The 22,842-nt window shown below is 43.6% G+C and overlaps 1 long non-coding RNA gene across 3 annotated transcripts in view; it reads right to left on the minus strand.

Moving 5' to 3' along the window:
* Positions 1 to 22,842, minus strand: part of LOC137538716 (uncharacterized) — a 793,867-nt gene that overhangs the window by 375,209 nt on the left and 395,816 nt on the right. For all 3 annotated transcript variants that reach the window (XR_011024866.1, XR_011024867.1, XR_011024868.1), the window contains exon 4: positions 14,239 to 14,359. This is a non-coding gene — a long non-coding RNA (uncharacterized lncRNA). The remainder of the gene's footprint in view (positions 1 to 14,238; positions 14,360 to 22,842) is intronic.

Consider the following 22,842-nt stretch of genomic DNA (forward strand, 5'->3'; position numbering starts at 1 on the left):
GACAATAAATGTCCATCGATTACCCACTAGGGATGGTGAAGGAGATGCCAATAAGTCCAGATTTATGCAAATGTTTATGCTATATTACAAGTACTTGCTGCTACAAGATGACTAGTACTACATCAGCACTACATTTGATTGACCAATTGTCTGCAAAAATCCATCTGCAGGATGACTGCCAACTGGCTGCCCTCATTTCTAAACCTAAGCACAAATGGACGATTTTCATTTCTCAAAACGATTGTAACTGTTTTGGGAGTCACTTTGGTAACAACCATTGTACATATATTGCTCATCTCTCTGCCAAGCAGCCTGCTGTGTTATATATGGTAATAGTAAAAAGAAGCAGGATGTCTGCTACTAGCACCTGGGTGTGTATTAGCTACCTTTATTGAAGAGGAAGCTACCGATGTTGGGAGACCTTTCATTTCTGTAAGGTTGTCACCTGGATTGATCACTAATCTTTAAAACTTAATGATGAAAACGGGAACCTCAGCAAAATATGTATTTAAAATATAAACAGGAGATACACATGCTTAGTTATTGGGAAATACTTTAATACCATCAAGAAAACAATTTGTCTGTAAAAGAGCAGATTCCTCAGTGGGGGCAGGATGTGGTTTGGCATTTACGTAAATCCAGAACTTTCTACTTACTGGCAAAGATTTTTACAATGAAAAAAAAAAGAAAAAAGAAAAAAAAAAGAGTTTTATTGCTTTAGCAGTTGAATGCAGAACACTGTATCGAACATGGTTGCTGCATATAATTATGGGAAATATCATAAACTGCTGTAATGAAATCTTCGTGGGGATTAAGCTAATTCAGCGCAGAATCAGTCAAATGCAGAGGGGGAAGTCAGAGGGGACACATTTATGGCGCGTTTGCACACAATCCCCTTTGGCAAAAGTAGTAACTGCTCAACAATATAAAATACTGCATGAAAAGAGATTTCTCTTCTAGGTAAACATAAACGCTCCCGCTAATAAGTGAATGCATATGTATTGTTAAATAATTCTCCTCCTATATACTGTCCTTGTCATGTCTTACTAAACCTCTCTCTATAGTTCCTCTGTTCTTTAGTGCAGCTGAAAGACCACTTAACATAAAGATAACATACCATTTTCATCATCATACCCTGGTCTGAATCAGATACCAGTATAATATAATTCTGTTCCTAGCCCACATTCTTAATAGAAATCGATTGAAAGAGAAACTGATGAAAATCAGGGTCATCATCTACTTCTGAGCATTATCAGAGCCTGGAACTCCATGTCACCTTGCTACTGCCCTGCATATTATATGAAACTGGATATTATGGACGCATGTTTGAATCAGATAATTGCATCTACTATATCAATATAGTTTAAATTACACCTTATGTTGCAATTTTGTTTGAGGCTCTGGAGGGAATATAATGCTGATTGATCACTTGAATTGAGTGTGGGCTGGAACACAGGGAAAAGACCTTAGACAATTCACAGTAGCAATGGAGCAAGCCTGTTACATGAAAATGACACTTCTAGCACCCATGGTCCTGGTCCATTTGCCATTATTGTACTGTAATGATGGGTTTGACATGCTGAGCCTGGAGGAAAACTCCACTTTTAACCAAGGCTCTAATGGTGTGTGATATGATAACGGTGATTGGAGGGCTGTGGCGTGATAACAGTACTGTAAAAGCCAATAAACACAAGTCATTTGCCACATATCTTCTCACCAAGGTTGTCCAACAGTTGGTCAGGAAAATTCTTGCTCCTCAACCATCAAAGAGAACAATGAATAAATGTGGGGAAGATGACATGGGAACATGCTGGAGGTTTTCAGAAAACAGTTGTCTGTCGTCTGCATTTTTCATTTGGGAATGATCTATATCTACAGACAATGGGCAGTGCTATGGGAAGTAGGAGGTCACCCCAGTATGCAAATTTATTTATGACCAGGTTAGAGGAAAACTTCCTTTCAACTTGTGAAATGAAACCATGGGCTTACTTCCGATTTATAGACGATATCCTATTAATCTGGACAGCATCACAGGAAGAGTTATTCAGATGCCACAAAAACTTCTCAGAGTACCACAAGAAAATCAAGTTAACGCTCAGCTTTTCAAACTCCCATGTCAGTTTCCTTGATACCACAATTTATATACAAGATAGAATTTTACAAACATCCATATACCGGAAACCAACTGACCAGCATATTTACCTAAAATGGAAGAGTTTCCACCCGGAACACACCAAAAAACTATTGTTTACAGCCAGGCTCTGAGGTATAACCGAATATGTTCTTATTCAGAGGACAGAGACAGACAACTTATGTCCCTATGTAATATATTCATAGATCAGGGATATCATCCACAAATCGTTGATGATCAAATACACAGAGCAACTTTAAAATCAAGAGAGGAACTGTTAAAGTACACCCCAAGACTGAAAACCACAGAATCCCAATTGAAAGCCCTACAAGCGATACTCCACAAAGACAAACGCCTGAAGGAAGTTTTTCCTGATTTACCACTGCTTGCTTTCAGACAACCTCCCAACTTGAGACAAATGATGATCTGAAGTGCATTATCTACACCAGAAACTCCAGGCACATTACCTTGCAATAACACAAAAGATGTGAGACCCGCCCTTATATTTTGGGCTCAAGCCAAATACAAATACCAAACTCACAGAAATATCATCAAATACAAGACCAATTGTCCTGTGAGTCATCCAATCTTGTATATGTTACGGCCAGAACCCGAAGTGTGGCCACTTCGGGTTCTGGCCGGCCAATGTGCGAACTGGCCGCTGCGCTGCGGCCAATGTTAGAAATGGAATGTTTCCCTCGGAAGATTAATGTGTTTTCTGGCCGTCTCTGGCCAAATGTAGCAAAAGTTAGGTAATTTAATGAAATTAAGCCGGCGGCTTCCGTTCTCTCTCCTCCCCCCTGCCGCCTCTCCTCCCCAATACTAGCAGCCGGATGGGGGGGGGGGGGGAGACATTCTGCCGTTTCTGCAGAGCGGGTGCTGGCAGAAGCGATCTCTGCAGCCTCCCCTGCCCTGCAGGCACGAACGACTCTGGGGGGACTAACGTGTCCCCGACCCCCTCCCCCCCGCAGCGCCCATAGGAGAAAGAGAGAGGCAGGGGGAGGAGAGATAGCTGAAGCCGGCGGCTTTAGCCGCTAATTGCCGCCTGCTTCATTTCATTAACTAAACTAACTTTTGCTACATTTTGCCAGAGACGGCCAGAAAACACATTGATCTTCCGAGGGAAACATTCCATTTCTAACATTGGCCGCAGCGCAGCGGCCAGTTCACACATTGGCCCGCCAGAACCCGAAGTGGCCGGCCAGAACGCGAAGTGGCCACATTTCACGTTCTGGCCGTAACATATACATGATACGCTGCATGAAATGCCCCTCAAGAGGAATCTATATAGGAGAAAAAGGACAAAAACTGCACACAAGAATGAACCATCACCGCTTTAAAATCAATGAGGGTAAAATGGACACACCAGTGGGCCAACACTTCTGTGAACCAGGACACAGCATGCAAGATCTAAAACTATTTGTTCTTAAAGGGAACCTGTACGGAGTAAAATGATTTAAAATAAACACATGAGGTAACTTCAAATGAACATTACATAGTTACCTTGCCCTCAATTCCTCTCAGAAGCTCACCACTTTCTTCTGACAATGATCCCTTCCAGTTCTGACAACATTTTGTCAGAACTGAAATATATCAGTTGCTGTCAGTTATTTATCAGTTACTTTCAGTTATAGCTGAGAGGACAACTGCTGTGCCAAGTAATGTCCATGTTTCCCTATGGCTCAAGTGGGCGCTGTAACAGTTTAATAGTGTGCTGACCAGAAAGCTGTTAAGGGGTAATGGCCATTTTCAAAATGGAGGACAGAGAATTTCCTTGATCACAGTGGACAAACAGGACGCGGGAAAGGAGAAAGAGATTGAGGAGTAGACTACATGGGAGGCAAGTATGACTTGTGTATGTTTATTTTGACTTTTAATTTTCAGTTCAGGTTTTCTTTAACCGGTTCAGCACTGCAGTGCCGAAATTCTCATGCATCCGAGCAACGTTCACCTCCCATTCATTCACCAATAACTTTATTGCTACTTATCACAATGAATTGATCTATATCTTGTTTTTTCATTATTTCTCAGTTTTTGGCCATTATAGTATGAAATTAATATACACTACCGTCATTAAAACTCATGTATTTTATTTGCCTATCTGTCCCGGTTATTACACCATTTAAATGATGTCCCTTTCACAATTTATGGCGCCGATATTTTATTTAGAAATAAAGGTGCATTTTTTCAATTTGCGTCCATCACTACTTACAAGCTTATAATTTAAAATAATATAACAACATACTCTCTTGACATGCATATTTCAAAAGTTCAGACCCTTGAGTAACTATTTATGTTTTGTTTTTTTATTGTATTTTTTTTTCCTTAATAAAAAATGTACGTGAGTAATTTTTGGTGTGGGAGGGAAACAGACAATTTTAAATGTAATATAAGATAATTGTTTATTGAAAAATGTATGTGGGTGCAGTTTACTACATCAGATACATCAGAGCTCACGCCAACCTGAATAATCGCAAATACCTTCTGTTTTAAGAAGGTAAACTTCTGTTTTACATAACATCAAAGCCCTGAATGACTGTGTGCATGGTAATTTCCCATGGTCATTTTTGTAAAATTATTAAACAAGAAGACGTGTCTACTTGCACTATGCAATCTATATTTCAGGTGTGTCCTCAACTCTACTGCGGTGACAGAAAAGATAACTTCCAAGCCAAATGCACCAGATTTGGGCAGAGGGTCCAAGCACGCTGCTAAAAACCAACCTCCATATTAAACACCGGCCAGTGAATCCTCTAGATAGTAATCTTCCCAAGAGCCCTAGTGCTTCCAGTTTCTACTGTACTTTATCATTTGACCATGTACCAGTATTTGTGATACCTCAAACCACTGTAAAGTTGGGGTTCGCAGCCAGCACGCTGTACACAGTTTGTATAAAAACAAAGTCCATTTATTTAACCAGCAGGGAATTAAACAGCTTGACATCAGCAGTAAAAGGAAAATAACAGGAAGCTTACTTCAGCTTTGGTAAAGGTAAAGTCCAGTTTGTTCAGATACAGCAAGTCTCCAACAGGACCAAACCACACATAATTCACAGTCCAGTGTGTGGCCTGGCCTTCAGCAAGCTTTCAGCAATCTTATTTGCAATACTCTATAGACAAGAGTTTCAGTAGCCAGCATGCTACTCCTCCAAACACCAAACAGCGGGGAAACATATCTCCCGTCCAGCACCCAGCCTTGATGACCTCTACTTATCCCCCCCCCCCCCTCTGCCTCAACCCCGAGGAGGCGGTGGAGGCACTTTGACCCACCATGCAATGAACTCGGGAAAGAGCATCAGCGTTCTGATGCTCTTTTCCAGGCCTGTGTTCCACCAAAAAGTTGAACTCCTGGAGAGAGAGAAACCACCGGGACACTCTGGCATTCGTACCCCTATTCTGTTTCATCCAATACAGAGGTTCATGGTCGGAAATGAGCCTGAACTTCCTGCCCAGCAAATAGTAGCGCAGGGAGTCCAGAGCCCATTTTATGGCCAGGCATTCTCTCTCCACAACCGCATAGTTTTTCTCAGCCGCTGTCAGCTTCCTACTGAGAAAAACTACTGGATGTTCCTCACCATCAATCACCTGGGAGAGCACCGCCCCCAATCCCACATCTGAGGCATCTGTCTGCACCACAAACTCTCGGGTGAAATCTGGGGCTACCAGGACAGGATTTTGGCACAATGCCAACTTTAACTCCATAAACGCTTTGTCGGTTTCCCCAGCCCATTGGATCATTACTGACTTGCGGCCCTTCGTCAAATCAGTCAAGGGGGCTGCCAGGGTGGAAAAATTGGGGATGAAGCGTCTGTAGTACCCCACTATGCCTAAGAAAGCACGAACCTGCTTCTTACTGACGGGGCGGGGCCATTCCTGGATTGCCTCAATCTTGTTCACTTGGGGTTTCACCAACCCCTTTCCGACAATGTACCCCAAGTACTTCGCCTCTTCCATACCTAGGGCACATTTCTCGGGGTTCACTGTGAAACCCCCTTTTCTCAACGCATCCAGGACTGCTTGTACCTTCGGCAAGTGGGACTCCCAGTCTGAGCTGAAAATGACAATGTCATCCAAATAGACTGACGCATATCTCTGATGGGGACGCAGCAACCTGTCCATGACTCTCTGGAAGGTGGCGGGGGCAGTCTGCAACCCAAAAGGCATCCGCTTGTATTGGAAATGCCCCTCGGGTGTGGAAAATGCAGTTTTTTCCCGAGCTTCCTTGGCCAAGGGTATTTGCCAATACCCCTTGGTCAGATCTAATGTGGAAATGTAACGAGCAGGGCCTAATCTTTCAATCAGCTCGTCTACCCGGGGCATCGGATATCCATCAAACTTGGACACATCGTTCAATTTCCGGAAATCATTGCAGAACCGCCAAGTTCCGTTGGGCTTGGGTACCAACACTATTGGGCTCGACCAATCACTCTGTGATTCCTCAATGATATCCAGCTCTAACATCCGTTTTACCTCTTCCGACACGGCCTTCCTGCGGGCCTCCGGAATTCGATAGGGCTTGATGAAAACTTTTGTCCTGGGCTCAGTTATAATGTTATGCTCGATCAAATGGGTGAGACCCGGCAAATCTGAAAATATCCCCCTGTTTCTCTGGAGAAACTCCTTCACCTGTTGAACCTGCGGCTTAGACAGGGTGGGAGCTATTTTCACACTCTCGATGCTGACCTGGGGCACCACACTCACACCCACCATAACCGGATCGGTTTCTCTCTCTTTCCAGAGCTTCGCCAAATTCACATGATATAGTTGAAACGGTTTCCGTTTCCCAGGCTGATGTACCTTATAGTTCACATCTCCTATTTTTTCGATAATTTCGAATGGTCCTTGCCACCTAGCCAAAAATTTACTTTCCACGGTGGGAATTAACACCGCCACTCTGTCTCCTATCTGGAACTGCCTGACCTTTGCTAAACGGTTATATACGCGTCTCTGCGCTTCTTGGGCTGCAATTAGGTGTTCCTTGACCAGGGGCATTACCTTAGCAATGCGTTCTTGCATCTGGGAAATATGTTCCACCACGCTTATATGGGGACTGGACTCACTTTCCCAGGTCTCTTTTACCAGGTCAAGCAACCCCCTAGGTCTGCGCCCATACACCAATTCAAATGGGGAAAAACCGGTGGAGGCCTGGGGTACCTCCCGGACAGCAAACATTACAGCAGGTATCAAACAATCCCAATCCTTTCCGTCTTTTTGTACTACTCTTTTTAACATCATTTTCAGAGTTTTGTTAAACCGCTCAACCAGTCCATCTGTCTGGGGATGGTAGACAGAAGTTCTCATCTGTTGGATTTTGAACAATTTACATAAATCAGCCATAACTTTAGACATGAAAGGAGTCCCCTGGTCCGTAAGGATTTCCCTGGGAAAACCTGTCCGAGTAAACATATTGAATAACTCACGGGCGATGGCTTTGGACGTTGGTTTCCTCAAAGGGAATGCCTCAGGGTAACGGGTGGCATAATCGAGCACTACCAGGATATATTGGTGCCCCCTTGCAGATTTTACCAAGGGTCCTACGATATCCATAGCAATGCGCTCGAATGGAACCTCTATTATTGGCAAGGGCACCAAAGGGTTTCGAAAACGGGACATTGGCGCGGTTAACTGACAGGTTGGGCAGGAAGCGCAAAAGTTCTTTACATCGGCCTTTAAACCCGGCCAATAAAACCTGTCAGCAATCCGCGCCTCCGTTTTCTCAGCCCCCAGGTGGCCTCCCAATGCTTCGTTGTGCGCCAAATCTAGTACCATCCTCCGAAAAGTTTGAGGAACCAGCAGCTGTTCTACCACCTCGTCTCTTACTTTTGAGACTCGATACAGTAGATCTCCATGTACTGAAAAATGGGGAAATCTCTCATCAGCCCCAGGCTCCTGGGACACTCCATTCATTACGGTTACCTGCTCTCTAGCGTGGGACAGCGTTGGATCTCGCATCTGTGCAGTAATAAATGTCCCTTTCGATACATCCAGATCGGGGAGCATAGATTGGGGAGAAGATTCCTCATCATCCTCGCCCAACATAATTTGTAATGGGGAATCTTCCCCCCCCTCAGAAACCTGCTCAGGGTCCCGAACTGGATGTTCGAACATCCTTTTATCAACTTGCGCCAATACATTATCATTTTTTAATAACATATTTTCTTTCAAACCTTGACCATCAATCTCTATTGGAGAGGGAGTAGGGGCTAAAACATCTCTAACAGAAGTCCCTCTTACCCTCTCCAAAAGTTCCCAAAACAGTGGAAAGTCTCTTCCCAAAATCACTTTACACATTAGGTTCCTTACCACTCCAACGGCATGAGTGATTGTCCCACAGTCAGTCGCCATTAGTACGGGAACCACCGGATAAGTCTTTGTGTCTCCATGGATGCATACCACCTTCAGTGGCTTTAGTCCAGAAATAATTTTCGTTTTAATTAGATCAGCGTGCACCATGGTCACCATACTGCCTGAGTCCAGTAAGGCTTTCGTAGGTACCTGGTTCACACTGATAGTGCAAACAAAGTTTTCCTGGCACCCCGCCAGGCACACATCATGAGCAAAATATGAAACCCTCCGCAGTACATCACACTGCATGGGCTCCTCCTGTAGTGGACACTGGGCTCTGGTATGGCCCCACGCAGAACATCGCCAACACTGGATAGCACCTCCCCTCCTAGGTGCAGCAACAACAGGTGGCAGACCCTGAGTGGCTCCTGGGGGCCCTTCCCTGTTACTGGAGTTGTTGGTTCCAGGGTTCCATGCAGCACCCTTTCCAAAGGAAGAGAACCTAGCCACACGGGATGAGGTGGGGCCCGCCTGACCCTTTGGGGATAGCAGATCCTCCACGGCAGTGTATCTCTCTACCATCTCCACCAGCTGCTCTGCTGTTTTGGGGTCCCCATGACTGACCCACCGTTGTAGGTTCACTGGTAGGGCACGCAGAAACCGATCCAACACAAATCGCTCCACCATCTGGGGACCGGTGAGGACCTCTGGTTGTAGCCATTTTGTTGCCAGTTGAACTAGGTCATGCATCTGGGACCTGGCTGGCCGATCCAACAGGTATTTCCAACTGTACACCCGCTGGGCCCGAACCGCTGTTGTTACACCTAGCCGGGCCAGGATCTCCGCCTTTAACCGATCATAGTCCAGAGCGTCTGCAGGGGTGAGGTCGTAGTAGGCCTTTTGGGGTTCTCCTGTCAGGAACGGTGCAAGGAGTCCAGCCCATCTGTCTCTCGACCATCCTTCGCGCTCTGCAGTCCTCTCAAAGGTCTTAAGAAAGGCTTCCACATCATCGGTGGGCGTCAACTTCTGCAGAAAGTGACTGGCAACTCCGGCTGCCTCTCGCCCTTGGGCCATCTGCCGCACCGCCTCAAGTAGCATTTTAGCTTGTGCTTCCGAGGCCTCTCGTAGGGCTTCTGTGGCTTGCTGTTGTGCCGCAGCTTGCGCCTCTGCGGCCCGCTGTTGAGTCGCTGCTTGTGCCTCTGCGGTCTCCCGTAGGGCTTCTATAGCTTGCTGATGTGCCGCAGCTTGTGCCTCTGTGGCTTGCTGTTGGGTCACCATGCTCGCCTGCTGGGCCACCATACTCTGCTGCAGCTGTAAAGTTGCCAAGGCCAACTGCTTCACCACTTCCTCCATGATGCACACAAGAAGACTGGCCCTTTAAATGTCACTTTTTAAATGGAACTTTTTTTTTTCTTCTCTGCAGTGCTGCGCTGCCCGTATCCGAGCACCAGTTGTAAAGTTGGGGTTCGCAGCCAGCACGCTGTACACAGTTTGTATAAAAACAAAGTCCATTTATTTAACCAGCAGGGAATTAAACAGCTTGACATCAGCAGTAAAAGGAAAATAACAGGAAGCTTACTTCAGCTTTGGTAAAGGTAAAGTCCAGTTTGTTCAGATACAGCAAGTCTCCAACAGGACCAAACCACACATAATTCACAGTCCAGTGTGTGGCCTGGCCTTCAGCAAGCTTTCAGCACTCTTATTTGCAATACTCTATAGACAAGAGTTTCAGTAGCCAGCATGCTACTCCTCCAAACACCTTCCCTGACTGCCTGTCAGAGCAGCCCTTATGAATCTCATTACCTGAGCTGAACAGCCCAGAGAAAACAGGTGTGGCCCGAGGTGGGATGGGAAGGCCCGCCCATCCTTCCCTCCCATCCCAGGAGTCCGGCCCTGAAAAGAAAAAAAACACACAGGCAGCAATTGCTTGCTGCCTAAAAACCCGGGCTCCTTTCCACGGACCACACGTGCTTAAAGGGACCAGAGTCCAAACAGCGGGGAAACATATCTCCCATCCAGCACCCAGCCTTGATGACCTCTACACCACACATCAGCTATGCATGTATTTATATTTGTATTACTGGATGTCCTGATTGTACAGAGTTTTGAATCTGTCATGTATGTATGTTCCCCACTGTTTTTTGTTTTGTACCATGTACAGCACTACAGAACATGTAGGCACTATAGACATTTAAAATAGTAATAACAATGAAGATAACAGAAGTTGAATATTTGGGTAGGGTCAGGCACAAGGCTTGGAAAGTAAGGTTATGTTATGGGAAGAGGTGAGGGGTGAACAGAATTAACAATTGGGTTTATGTGTAAGAGCACAATGTACATGGGGGTGGGGGGGGGGGGGTGTTGACTAGACTTTAGAAATAATTTAACTATGAGCGAGGAGGATGGGGTTTACTATAGGGGAGGTTAGGGTTAGGCATTAGGAAGAAAGAAGGGAACATGTAGTGATAGTCCATTAATGGTAGAAGCACCACATCTCTAAAGAAGGGACTGATGCAAAGCTGCTCATAAAGCATCGGTAATGGGTCCTTACAGCTCCCCAATTAAAGTGGAATAAAACTCCAACTTCACATTCGATAAAAATGTGCATTCCTACTTTTTATTACCTATACAGTTACCATATTTGTTTTTGTGCACATGTAATATTGTCCATTTACAAATTACAAGTTCCCAAAGTATAGTTTATCTGCTCTGAAAGCTGCCATTGCATAGTTGCTGTAATTATATATCAAAATCCTCTAGTGATTACTTCTCAACTGTGTGCATACTAGGAGACAGAGCTCATTTTCAGCACAGCTAGGAATGTAGCAACAGAGGAATGTAAACAAAAGATAATGTTATCACCTCTTTAGATGCGGATCACAAGCTGAAGGAGCTTTCCACTGGAAAACAAAGTGCTGTATTTAACTGTTTGAACGCTGTTCTGCTACTTTTTTTGTGGTAGTAGGTTTAAAGAAAACCAGAGCTGTTAGAATACAAAAAATGAATACTTACCCGGGGCCTCCTCCAGCCCCGTAAGCATGTCTGAGTCCCTCCTCGTCCTCTCGTTCAGCCGCAATCAGCCCCAGTAACTGGTTCAGTTGCATCAGTCAGGGTCTTCTGCAGCACAATACTGCAGGAGCTTCCTTTCAAGTTCCAACAGAACAATAGTCGGACAAGAGAGATCTCCACGGACAGATCTCTAAAGAGGAGGCCAGCCACATGGGTGACACTTGTACAAACTTTGCATTTCCATACAGATACTATCAGGGACAATTGTTTCTGCTAAGAAAAATCTAAATTGTGTACTTAGCTTCAGTAACCTAAAAGCTACAATATATAACACTTAACATACATTATTTGACAAGGATAAGCATTTCACTAATGTTGTTTCCATATTTGCAAATACTTGACCTGCTTTGAATTAAAGTCAAGGAATATATATGCTTGAGAATTCTTCTCTGTGATACAGTACTTTAACAAGGCATGAAAAATTCCACTCAGAGACCTACTGTGCTCCACTAGAATTTATGCAGCATTTTAGGTGCCAATAATTCAACACTTGTAATTTAAGCAAGGCTGCCTAACAATCAAGCCGTCTATGGAGGTAAAAATGGTACCAGTGAATAGCACTGGAGTATTATCATTGGAAAAAGACATGAATAAATAGGAAGTTCACACATGACAGCCTGTTTTTAGCTCCATTGTTTGTAAAAAGCTGTGAATGCTGGCTGAATGGTACTGTGCTTACCTCACTTCACACTTACGGTAAGTACAGGCCATTCGTTTCTTATAAAAAGCTGTGGGCTTCTCTCCAATCACATTTTTTTTTAGTTTCCAATTCATTCAGTCCAGTAAAATATTCTCTAAGTCATCCAGTACAGTATATTGTATGGCCCTAAGGGCCCGTTTCCACCAGGGCATGATCATCCACAAGGCAATTCAAGGCAGCTGCCTAGGGGCCTGGTGGATGCTAGTCCCCACAAATGTAACTACAAATGCCAGGTGACCATAAACGCTGGCCAAAAAATGCTATCTTGCCTAGGGCCCCATTGCAACGTAATCCTTTTCTGGTTTCCACTGTGCATGGCATGCATAATGCGAGATATGAGTCCACCACAGCTGTGTTACAGGACAAATCCGATTCTGTGCAAGTGAAGCTGAGGGCAGCCTATTGATTTCAATAGGCTGTGTTTCCCCATCAGAATTTTCATGCAGGGAAAGATGTAAGATTTGCAGCAGTGGAAATGGGCCCTAACTAGTAAGAACAAATACAATTTGTAAAGAGATTTTGGATAGGCCATCATACTACACACACCTCAACATGGAGACCTTCTGGTCAATGTCCAACATTATACAGGTCAATTCTCTGGGAGGACAGTGGCACCTATAGGAAGCATCAACAAGTAGAGCAAACCACGCTAATAAAAGTTCCTGTAGGACTACAAAGATCAGCTCGCGGCCAGTACCGCATTGCTGAGAATAACTGTTACCCCAGCTGTAGCCTGACTGGCATTGCCTGAAATAAATCACCCTGCTAAATGCCCGAACCGTGGTGAGGGTCAGTGTCACACAGCACTCGTGGTGTCTAGCTTGTGCAGTACTGGGGAGCTCATGCATCCTCTATTTCTAAAGGGATAAAGTGGTGTGTAGAGGCAGGTATTGTTCAACTATATGCATAGTTTCTTTTCAAAATGTTTTTTCTAAATAGCTGCAGTAGTACTGCACCTGGAGGCTGCTCATTTACACCAGTGACAGAAGAGAAGGCAAAGACTATTGCATGTCTGCATCTATTAGGAAGTCCAAGAAGTTTGACTTCTTGCATTACAGAGACCTTTCTTTCAATGTCCAGCAAAGAACTGCATGAGTGCCACAGTAATGCCAGTGCAGTAGAAGGTGATGTCACTGAAACGTTTTCTCCTTCGGGGTATCAGTACCCTGGTGTCCTATCTCTCCAGTTTTACCAGTGGAATTGACTCATTTATGTAGTTATGTCAATCTACACTATTTAACTTGCCGGAGCTGAGAACCTTAAAGGATACACTGTACTGTATACTTTAATGTCACAGACTCCACAGCATACTGTATACTTCAACTGTACCAACTGTATATTGTGTTCCCCAGTGATCAAGTAAGTAAATCTCCAAGCAAACTGCTTCAATCCAATTCCACTCAACAGAGGGATGAAGCTTATGCCAGCCTCCAAACCAATGGCACCACATTCTGTTGAAAAATACTGGTTCCCCAGTGATTCCTGATAGTCTAGTGATTCCCCCCCTCCAATATATGTACCATATATACCTGAGTATATGAGTAAACTGAGATTTTTTTGTTAATCCTAAAATGAACCCCAGAGCAAATTCTTGGTTTATACTCAGGTCATATGTCCCTCCTTAATGTATCAGTTTTAAAGAACACAGTGCACAGTACCTTGATGTGCATTTTTGTAACAAATGCCATGCATCATCTTCCTGTCAGTTTTTAGCAATGTGTTACCACAGAGTTGTATTGCTGTACAGAGAAATATGCAGGGCTGCTTTATACTGCAATGCACAGAAATAACGTCTGAAAAAGCCCATGCACCGATCAATTGCACCTTTATGTTGCAAGTCCAGTGTCTGCTGTACTATTGCGCAAGGCAATGGATGCAGTGTGAACCAAGGCGGTCTTTCTTTTCCCTTGAAAAGACCTGTAGCTTGTTATCTCTAACACACACAGGAGAAAGGACAGTGTGATGATGCTTCTCCAAAAGGCAGTTACCGGCCTGCATGTTGAACAAGCAAGTATTGGTTGATTATAGTGAAGAAAAGAAGAAAGAAAACCAACCTGGTTATGTTGTCTGGTACAGGCGACTCACAAAAATGGCTGTACAGGCTCCTGTCTTGGCATGCAATGCAATTCACTATGTATTTGTAGAGTATATGTCACTCTCTCACTGGGGTCCAACCTTAAAAACAGACAAAAAAATTGTTATCGTTTATAGTGCCAAGTGGTTGAGAGGTATAATTTTAAAGCTACTATAATATTCTAATAGGTACTATTCCGTTAGCCGGGCGCAACTGAGCTAAGTAATGCACCGATTCATGTTTTACTGGCCGTCTCGCTGCGCCAAATGTATCAAAAGTGAGTTAATTGAATTACATAAGCCGGCGGCAATGTAACAGATGAAGCCGCCGGCTTTGGCTCTCTCTCCTCCCCCTGCCACTCTCCTATACAATACTGGCAGCCGGGGGACATGCGTGCCCCCCCAGAGTCGTTCGTCGCGGCAGGAAATCCTGCCGTTCGTTCTTGCAGAGCGGGTGCTGGCAGAAGCAATGTCTGCAGCCTCCCCTCTCTCCTTCTGAGACGAACGACTCTCAGGGACACGCATGTCCCCCGGCTGCCAGTGTTCTATAGGAGAGAGGCAGGGGAGGAGAGGAGGCAGCACATTGCCGCCGGCTTAATTTAATTAAATTAACTCACTTTTGATACATTTGGCCACAGCGAGACGGCCGCTAAAAACATGAATCGGCACATTACTTAGCTCAGTTGCGCTCGGCTATTGAAACAGTACCTTCTAGTGCAACCAAATTTCAAAAGAGCAAAACAGCAGATCTCAGATAGAATCTGTGAATCTGTGGAATTGGAAAACCACAATGGAGTGGACCAGTAGTGATATCATAGTAAACTTACACGGTCATTGTGAGGCAGCCTTCATATGACCCTGCCCCCCTCCCCCGCTAGTGACCTACTCCCTTGCCTGGGTAGAAAGTACGCGCGCGCCGTGTCGCACTTTGCTCCTGTCATGCACTCTTGCTGTGATGCATATTGACTTGCATTGCTGCATAATCCGTGTGGTGGCACAGATCATGCGAGTGCACAGTGCACAGCAGACTTTGTGTCGGGAATACATTGACTTTGATACTTCTGGCGCACTGTGTGAACTGTGCAAGCCTCCACCGACTTGCATGGCCCTTGCGGTGGGGAGAAGCAGTGCACAAGTGTGAAAGGAGCCTTGAAATTAAAGGACCACTATGATGAAAAACTGTTAACCACTTAGGTCTATTTGGATGGATATATCCGTCCAGATAGCCTGCCCTACTGCTGCTGCACCGGGCGCGCTCCCGCCGCCTTCCGCTGCCCCGAAAATTAATGAATGGGTGTACAGTTCCCATTCATTGATCTAGGTCTCCTTAAAAAAAAATGGCTTCACTGAAAAGCCGCGATTTTTCTATGTCTCGCGCTATCCCTTCAGTTCCTGTAGGAAAGAGCTCATGCTTACGGGATGAAAAACAAAAAAATGACTGTGGCACGTTGTGGCCTATATATATATATATATATATATATATATATATATATATATATATATATATATATATATATATATATATATATATATATATATACACTCACACACTATATCTATATATATATATACATAATCATTTACATTTAAAATTACCTTTTTACCTTCCCACTCTAAAACACCCCAAATAAAATGTTTAATAAAAAAAAAAAAAAAAATTACAATAAAAAAAAAAACCCAAAAACAAATAGTTACCTAAGGGTCTGAACTTTTTTTAATATGCATGTCAAAAGAGTATATTACTATAATTTTTAAAATTATAAGCTTGTAAATAGTGATTGACGCAAATTGGAAAGAAATGCACCTATATTTCCAAATAAAATATTGACGCCATACATTGTTATACGGACATAATTTAAATGGTGTAATAACCGGGACAAATGGGCAAATAAAATACGTGGGTTTTAATTGTTGTAGCATGTATGATTTTAAAGCTATAATGGCTGAAAACTGAGAATTTTTTTTTCTTAATATGCCCATTAAAATGCATTTAGAAAAAAATAATTCTTAGCAAAATGTACCACCCAAAGAAAGCGTAATCGGTGGTGGAAAAAAAAACAAGATATAGATCTATTAATTGTGATAAGTAGTGATAAAGTTATTGGCGAATGAATGGGAGGTGAAAGTTGCTCGGATGCATAAGGTGAAATGACACTGTAGGCTAAAGTGGTTAAATACATATGTACACATTCATATAAGATGTACATTTGTCACTGTAAATGTATTTTCCCTACGTAGCATTCACTTACAATAGGTATTACTCTGATTGTTCTGAACCATCTTCAAAAAAGTCATATCTGAAATAATTGGTTTACAGTCTATTAAATTTAAAGAACCTACATATGCCAGGAGACAGCTGCTAGGATTTATAAGGTAGAGGTGTTACAGAGTATCTAGTTAGGTCACAGATTGCAAAAACCAGTGCTTTTTGTTGAAGTCTAAAAAGAACCCAAAACCCAAACAGCCAGGGTTTTCTCGTCTCTTATGGAGGACAAAGGCAATAATGCATAATAGCTATTCACTGGGCTCCACATTCAGCTTTAACCTCATTTTAGCTAAAATCCCTAATGCAGCTGTGATTTCTGAAGCCCCGTTTAAAGTCAACCTAACTGCATCTATACAGCAGATGATGAACGACAACCTTCACAGTTTATGGAAAATTTGGCGGTGAAAGCAGTTGCATCTAGAACTAACAATCAGCAACTCTCATCAGAAGGTGCAATTCATGGGAGCAAAAGGATAGATGTGCTTAAAGGGAAGGTCCAAGCAAAATAAAAAAATGAGTTTCACTTACCTGGGGCTTCTACTAGCCCCTTGCAGCCATCCTGTGCCCTCGTAGTCACTCACTGCTGCTCCAGCCCCCCACTGGCAGCTTGCCGACCTCGGAGGTCGGCGGGCCGCATTGCGTACATTTTTACGCATTCCCGCTAGTGCAGGAACATTAACACATACATTTTTACGCGCTACTGGTTCAATGCGTAAAAATTTACGCAATGAACCAGTAACACGTAAAAATGTATGTGTTATTGCTCCTGCACTAGCGGGAATGCGTAAAAATGTACGTAATGCGGCCCGCCGACCCCCGAGGTCGGCAAGCTGCCAGTGGAAGACTGGAGCAGCAGTGAGTGACTACGAGGGCACAGGATGGCTGCATGGGGCTGGTAGAAGCCCCAGGTAAGTGAAATTCATTTTTTTTTTATTTTGCTTGGACCTTCCCTTTAAGGTGGTTTAACCTTCCTGGGGTTCTGATTCCGAACGTTTTTGTGCATTTTTTTTTTATCATGTAGCTAGCCTAGCACTAGCTACATGAATTCCCCCTCCCTGCGGCGTCCCTCCCACCCCTCCGATCGCCACCGGCGCAAAGACCCGTCCGGAAATCCCGTTCTGAGCGGGATTTCCTTCAGGGCTTCCCCCGTTGCCATGGCAACGAACGGAGTGACAATGTATAAAAATAAGGTATGCACACCCAACAATAGCAAACAAGCAAGCAGTAGATCTGGGTGCTAGGTACAATAAATAGGGCTGATAGCCCCGCAGACATGTAAAAAAATCAAGTACATCTGCACACCAAAATTTGATTATGCAAAGATAATTGTATTAACCTCCTTGCCGGTCTAAAAAATCCGGCAAGGAGGCAGCGCCGCACTTTTTTTTAATTTTTTTTTTTTTTAAATCATGTAGCGAGCCCAGGGCTCGCTACATGATAGCCGCTAAGCGGCGGCATCCCCCCACCCACTCCGATCGCCTTCGGTGATCAGAGTATGCAGGGAATCCCGTTGAGAACGGGATTTCCTGCAGGGCTTCCCCGGTCGCCATGGCGACCGGGCGGGATGACGTCACCGACGTCATAGACGTCGTGACGTCAGAGGGAACCCCGATCCGCCCCTTAGCGCTGCCTGGCACTGATTGGCCACGCTGCGCGGGGGTCTGGGGCGGGGGGGGGGCGGCTCGGCGCGGCGGGTAGCTGAGCTCGGGATAACCGGCAAGGAGGTTAAATATGAATACAAAAAGTGTAACAGAATAACATATAATCACAGTATAATTAAAGCTGAGGCAAATCACATCCCATAAAGACATAAGTAATATTGCCTGTTTACAAATTACAAGTTCCCAAAGTACAGTTTATCTGCTCTGAAAGCTGCCATTGTTTTTTTTATTCATAGCTGCTGTATTTATATCTTAAAATCTATCTAGTGATCATTTCTCAGCTCTCTCTGTTTCTCACCTCAACACATTTCCGTTTCAGCAGGCTGCTGGCTGTATACTAATTGTAGCAACAGAGGAATGCAAAGAAAAGATAGTGTTATCACCTCTTCTCATGCAGGCAGAAGCTTCCAGCTTTCCACTGAAAAAAAAGAGCAGTGTTCAACTGTTTGAATGCTGTTCTGCTACAAAGTAGTAGTAGATTTTATGCTGAAAAAAGGAAATGCAGAGTTTCATACCACTTTAAAGAGGAACTCCAGTGAAAATAATGTAATAAAAAAAGTGCTTCATTTTTACAATAATTATGTATACATGATTTAGTCAGTGTTTGCTCATTGTAAAATCTTTCCTCTCCCAGATTCACATTCTGACTTGTATTACATGGTGACATTGTTACTGTGGGCAGATTATGGAGCTGTTTCTAGCTGGTCTGGCTTTAACAGACAGCTATTTCCTGTCTGAACATTGTTACATTGTGGCAGTTTGCCCAGAGTACCGTACGGTACCAGAGCCTCTTGTGGGAGGGGTTTCAGCACAAAATCAGTCACACAGCGCCCCCTGATGGTCTGTTTGTGAAAATCATTATTTTTCTCATGTAAAAGTGGGTATCAGCTACTGATTGGGATAAAGTTCAATTCTTGGTCGGAGTTTCTCTTTAAGGTGGCAAGCGTATTTCTTAAAGTATATCTAAAGTGACATGTAGCATGATAAGATAAGAATGTGCATACATAGCACCAAGCCTAATTTCACCCATGTTAAGCCTTAGAAGAAGCTCATAGCACAGGGAAACTGTCATTAGGCCGAGTACCACAGACACCCACTGCCACTCCAGCACCCCTGCAAGCCACAATAAGTATTGCAATTGATTATGTCAATGGACTCTCATGTTTTTGTACTTATATGGCAATAAAAGTTCTGAGCAGTGCCAAGAAGTTCCCTTTCTCCTGCATTCAGGCATCACTGACTTTTAGTTGCTTGAGCACACTCTATGTATTGAAAGAGAACACTGACAGTCTTGGAGTGCCTTACCTGTGGTTGCCGTAGTTTGAGTGCCTCCCCAACCCTTTTCCTTCCCCATTGTTGCTAATTTCACCCATCCTGTAATTTTTATTTTCCCAATAAGGGTTAATAACCCAGTGTTATACATCAAAATGTCTTTACAGCTGGAGTTGGACTGCAGGAAGGCAAGTCTTCCTGATAAATATCAAAAATGTGTCATTTCTTTGTATGGGAGATGAAAAAAAACAGTGCTGCAGTAGATGCCAGCTATAGTAGCACTTTCTGCAAGGCTAGAGTATGACTTGCCGTATGGGGGACACTTTGGCACAGTCAGTGAGCTTGAGCACATTTACATTGCGGGACCAAGAGCCTCTGTCTTCCCCCCCCCCCCTTTTTGTGTGCTGCAGCCCCTTATTTATATATGGTACATACTTTTGAGATAATGAATCAATGAACCATATGTGTTGGATGGATGATGTATAGAAAATGAGTTGTATAGAAAAGTTTTATATTCTTATTTTAAGTTTTATAGCTTTATTTGTAAGATTTCATCTGACTGTCACAGCAGCTGCTTAGAAAACACGGGGCCATATGCAATTCCCCTTTTCTCCTGAGTTTTCTCCTAGATGATAACTTCTCAACTTGTAAATAAATGCCATTTAAACCAGCAACAAGCAAGAAAATACTCAAAATAATTTTGAAACTACTTAAATTTAATTGTATATGGCTCACAATGCATAAGTAATGACCCTTTAAACTTTCCTGCAGTAAAACCTTATTTAACCACTTGAGGACCACAGTGTTAAACCCCCCTAAATACCAGGCCATTTTTCTGTAAACAGGCCACTGCAGCTTTAAGGCCCCGCTGCAGGGCCGCACAATTCAGCACACAAGTGATCCCCTTTTCTCCCCACCAACAGAGCTCTGTGTTACTCTGTTGGTGGGGTCTGATCACTTCCCCAATGATTTTTTTTTTAATAAATATTTTTCTATTTAATTTTCTAATAATTCTCTTTTTTTTTTTTTAAGCCAGCCCATGACAGCGATCGGCTGTCATAGGCTTTAGCCAATGAGAGCTGATTGCTCTCTTGCCCCCCACGGGGACAGCCGTGTCACACAGCTGTCCCCAGTACAGCGCTGCCTTAGATCACATCGCGGTACAGGTATATTAGGCGGCGGTTTCGCCATCTAACAGTCTCCGAGCTGCGATTGCCGCTGGGAGACTGAAGGCGGAGCAGAGCTCCTGCTAGCCCCAGTGACAGCCGTTCACGCCAATCGGCATGGAGTGGTCCTCAGGCTGCCACCGCATTCATGCCAATCGGCGTGGAGTAGTCGGCAAGTAGTTAAAACAAAAAAATAAAAAACTTTTCCTGATAGATATCAGCCTTTTAGCTTCTATTTACTTTTCAGGAAGCCAGGTCTTAATTTAACATGCTGTCGACAGGCTCTTTAGCAGATAAGTCAACTCAAGATTATTTACTCTGGCAGTACTGGAAACTGTATTAGTAGGGCTAGTACTATATGCGCATATGTATCTCAACTTGTCACATGCCACTACAAGTATGCTTTAAATCTCCAAACCTAAATTTTAACTTTAAAACCAAAATAAGAATGTGAAATTTCAGGAAAGACCTAGTTAGGGTTTTTTGAGATTTAGAGATTGGGGTGGGATACAGAAGATTGCTTTTATTATTTACAAGTGACTTAGCCCGTTTAAAAACGGGCTAGGTCCGTCACCGCAGCTAGCGTGCGTGCACGCGCCGCGCGCACCCGCCCCGGCGCCCCCTGGCTGTCCTGCTCTGTCCAAAGGGTGTCCCTGCGGCACATGTGCAGTAGCGCAAACGCAGGGACACACACGGACGCAGAGACAAAGGGGTTTTATTATATAGGATTGTAAGAAAGTTCAGGTTAGGTGTCAGGATGGGATTTAACATTAAAGGCGGAAAATATGATTAGACATCAGAAAGGGGTTAATGTTAAAAAGAGACGCTAAGATTAGGCATCAGGGAATTATCTAAAAAGGTTGGTCTAGGTTAATCATCAAAGAATGGGGAGATTAATGTTAGGAGCTGGGAAAGGAGTTTTAGGTAGCTTTATGACATTGGAAGAGATGACTAAACTATGAGGATAACATTGTATAGCTGAGAGATGCACAGCTGAACCCCACCCGATGCCGCTACTAGACCAAGGTCCAACTGTATGCATTTGGGTCAGCCTTTCAAATTGAGGAGAGCATGAGGAACAGACTGAAAAGACACTCTAAATGTTGCAGTCATCCTTTGGCCATGCACTATATTGTGACATGATGGGATATCAAACACATTGGTTCATAAAACAATCCAATTAAGTATTTGAATTGTACGATTTAAAATGTATCTTATTTCAATTGATTTTTCACTATAATAGTTCTTGTGAACAATCCTGTTCATTTTCCATGAGCGTTTCCTACTTTGTCGCAGAAAAAAAAAATATTCTGCATCCAGGTGCTGCGCTAATTATGCAGTATATTATACATGATTGCATACTTGAAGTTGTGATCAGCAGACTTACAACAGATGTAAATGATGATGTTTGTGCTGCAGACGCTTCAATAGAAGGAGTTCAGAATGTAGAGGTAACTTTTTACAATGAATCGGTAAAAGCGGACAGAAACACAAGAGCGTAGCTAAGGCTGTAACGTGAGCTGGTGCGATGATTTATCCAGAGAGTAATACTGTTTGGCATATGCATATACACAAGTCAGCTGCCTCTGTCAGATTGCTGTATTATGTTATTACTTTATGGCTATATTCGTTATTGTTGTAGACAGTCTTGCTGTGGGATGGTCTTCAAGTGAACTTGAACTGTTATAAAATAAATTCAATTAGCTCACACAAAAGCTGATTCACTAAACACTTGCAGACTTCACATTCCTATGCACCTCATAAAAGTGCACTCATAAGCAAATAGGGACAGGAATATGTTGCCAGTTCCCCATCCACCAAGCCAATGCTCAGACTTGGTATTATGTCTTGTTTTGCAGGGTGCTCCCTATCTGTCCACAAACAAGACGTGACCAAATATCATACAGGTTTTTTTTTTAAATATATTTCAGGTGCCAGCAGACTCTCTATTGACTTATTGACTCTCAGCTTTTACACACAGGACTCATGCATCCGAGTTCTCCAGAGACTCAGAATGTAGGGCAAACATATTACCCCAGAAACCCAATGTTAATGAACCTGGATTTGCCCGAAGAGCACATGTGCCCACAAGTAGTGTGGAATTGGTCTGGAAGCGAAGGTGGGCTATGTTGACCCTTTGTTTCAGTATTTCATGACCAACCCACCTCTGCTGGAGGCCGTGAGGCAGTAAAGTCTATTTTACATCACAAAAGCACAGTT

Source organism: Hyperolius riggenbachi, chromosome 11 (genome assembly GCF_040937935.1).
Source record: "Hyperolius riggenbachi isolate aHypRig1 chromosome 11, aHypRig1.pri, whole genome shotgun sequence".
Classification (NCBI taxonomy): Eukaryota; Metazoa; Chordata; class Amphibia; order Anura; family Hyperoliidae; genus Hyperolius; species Hyperolius riggenbachi.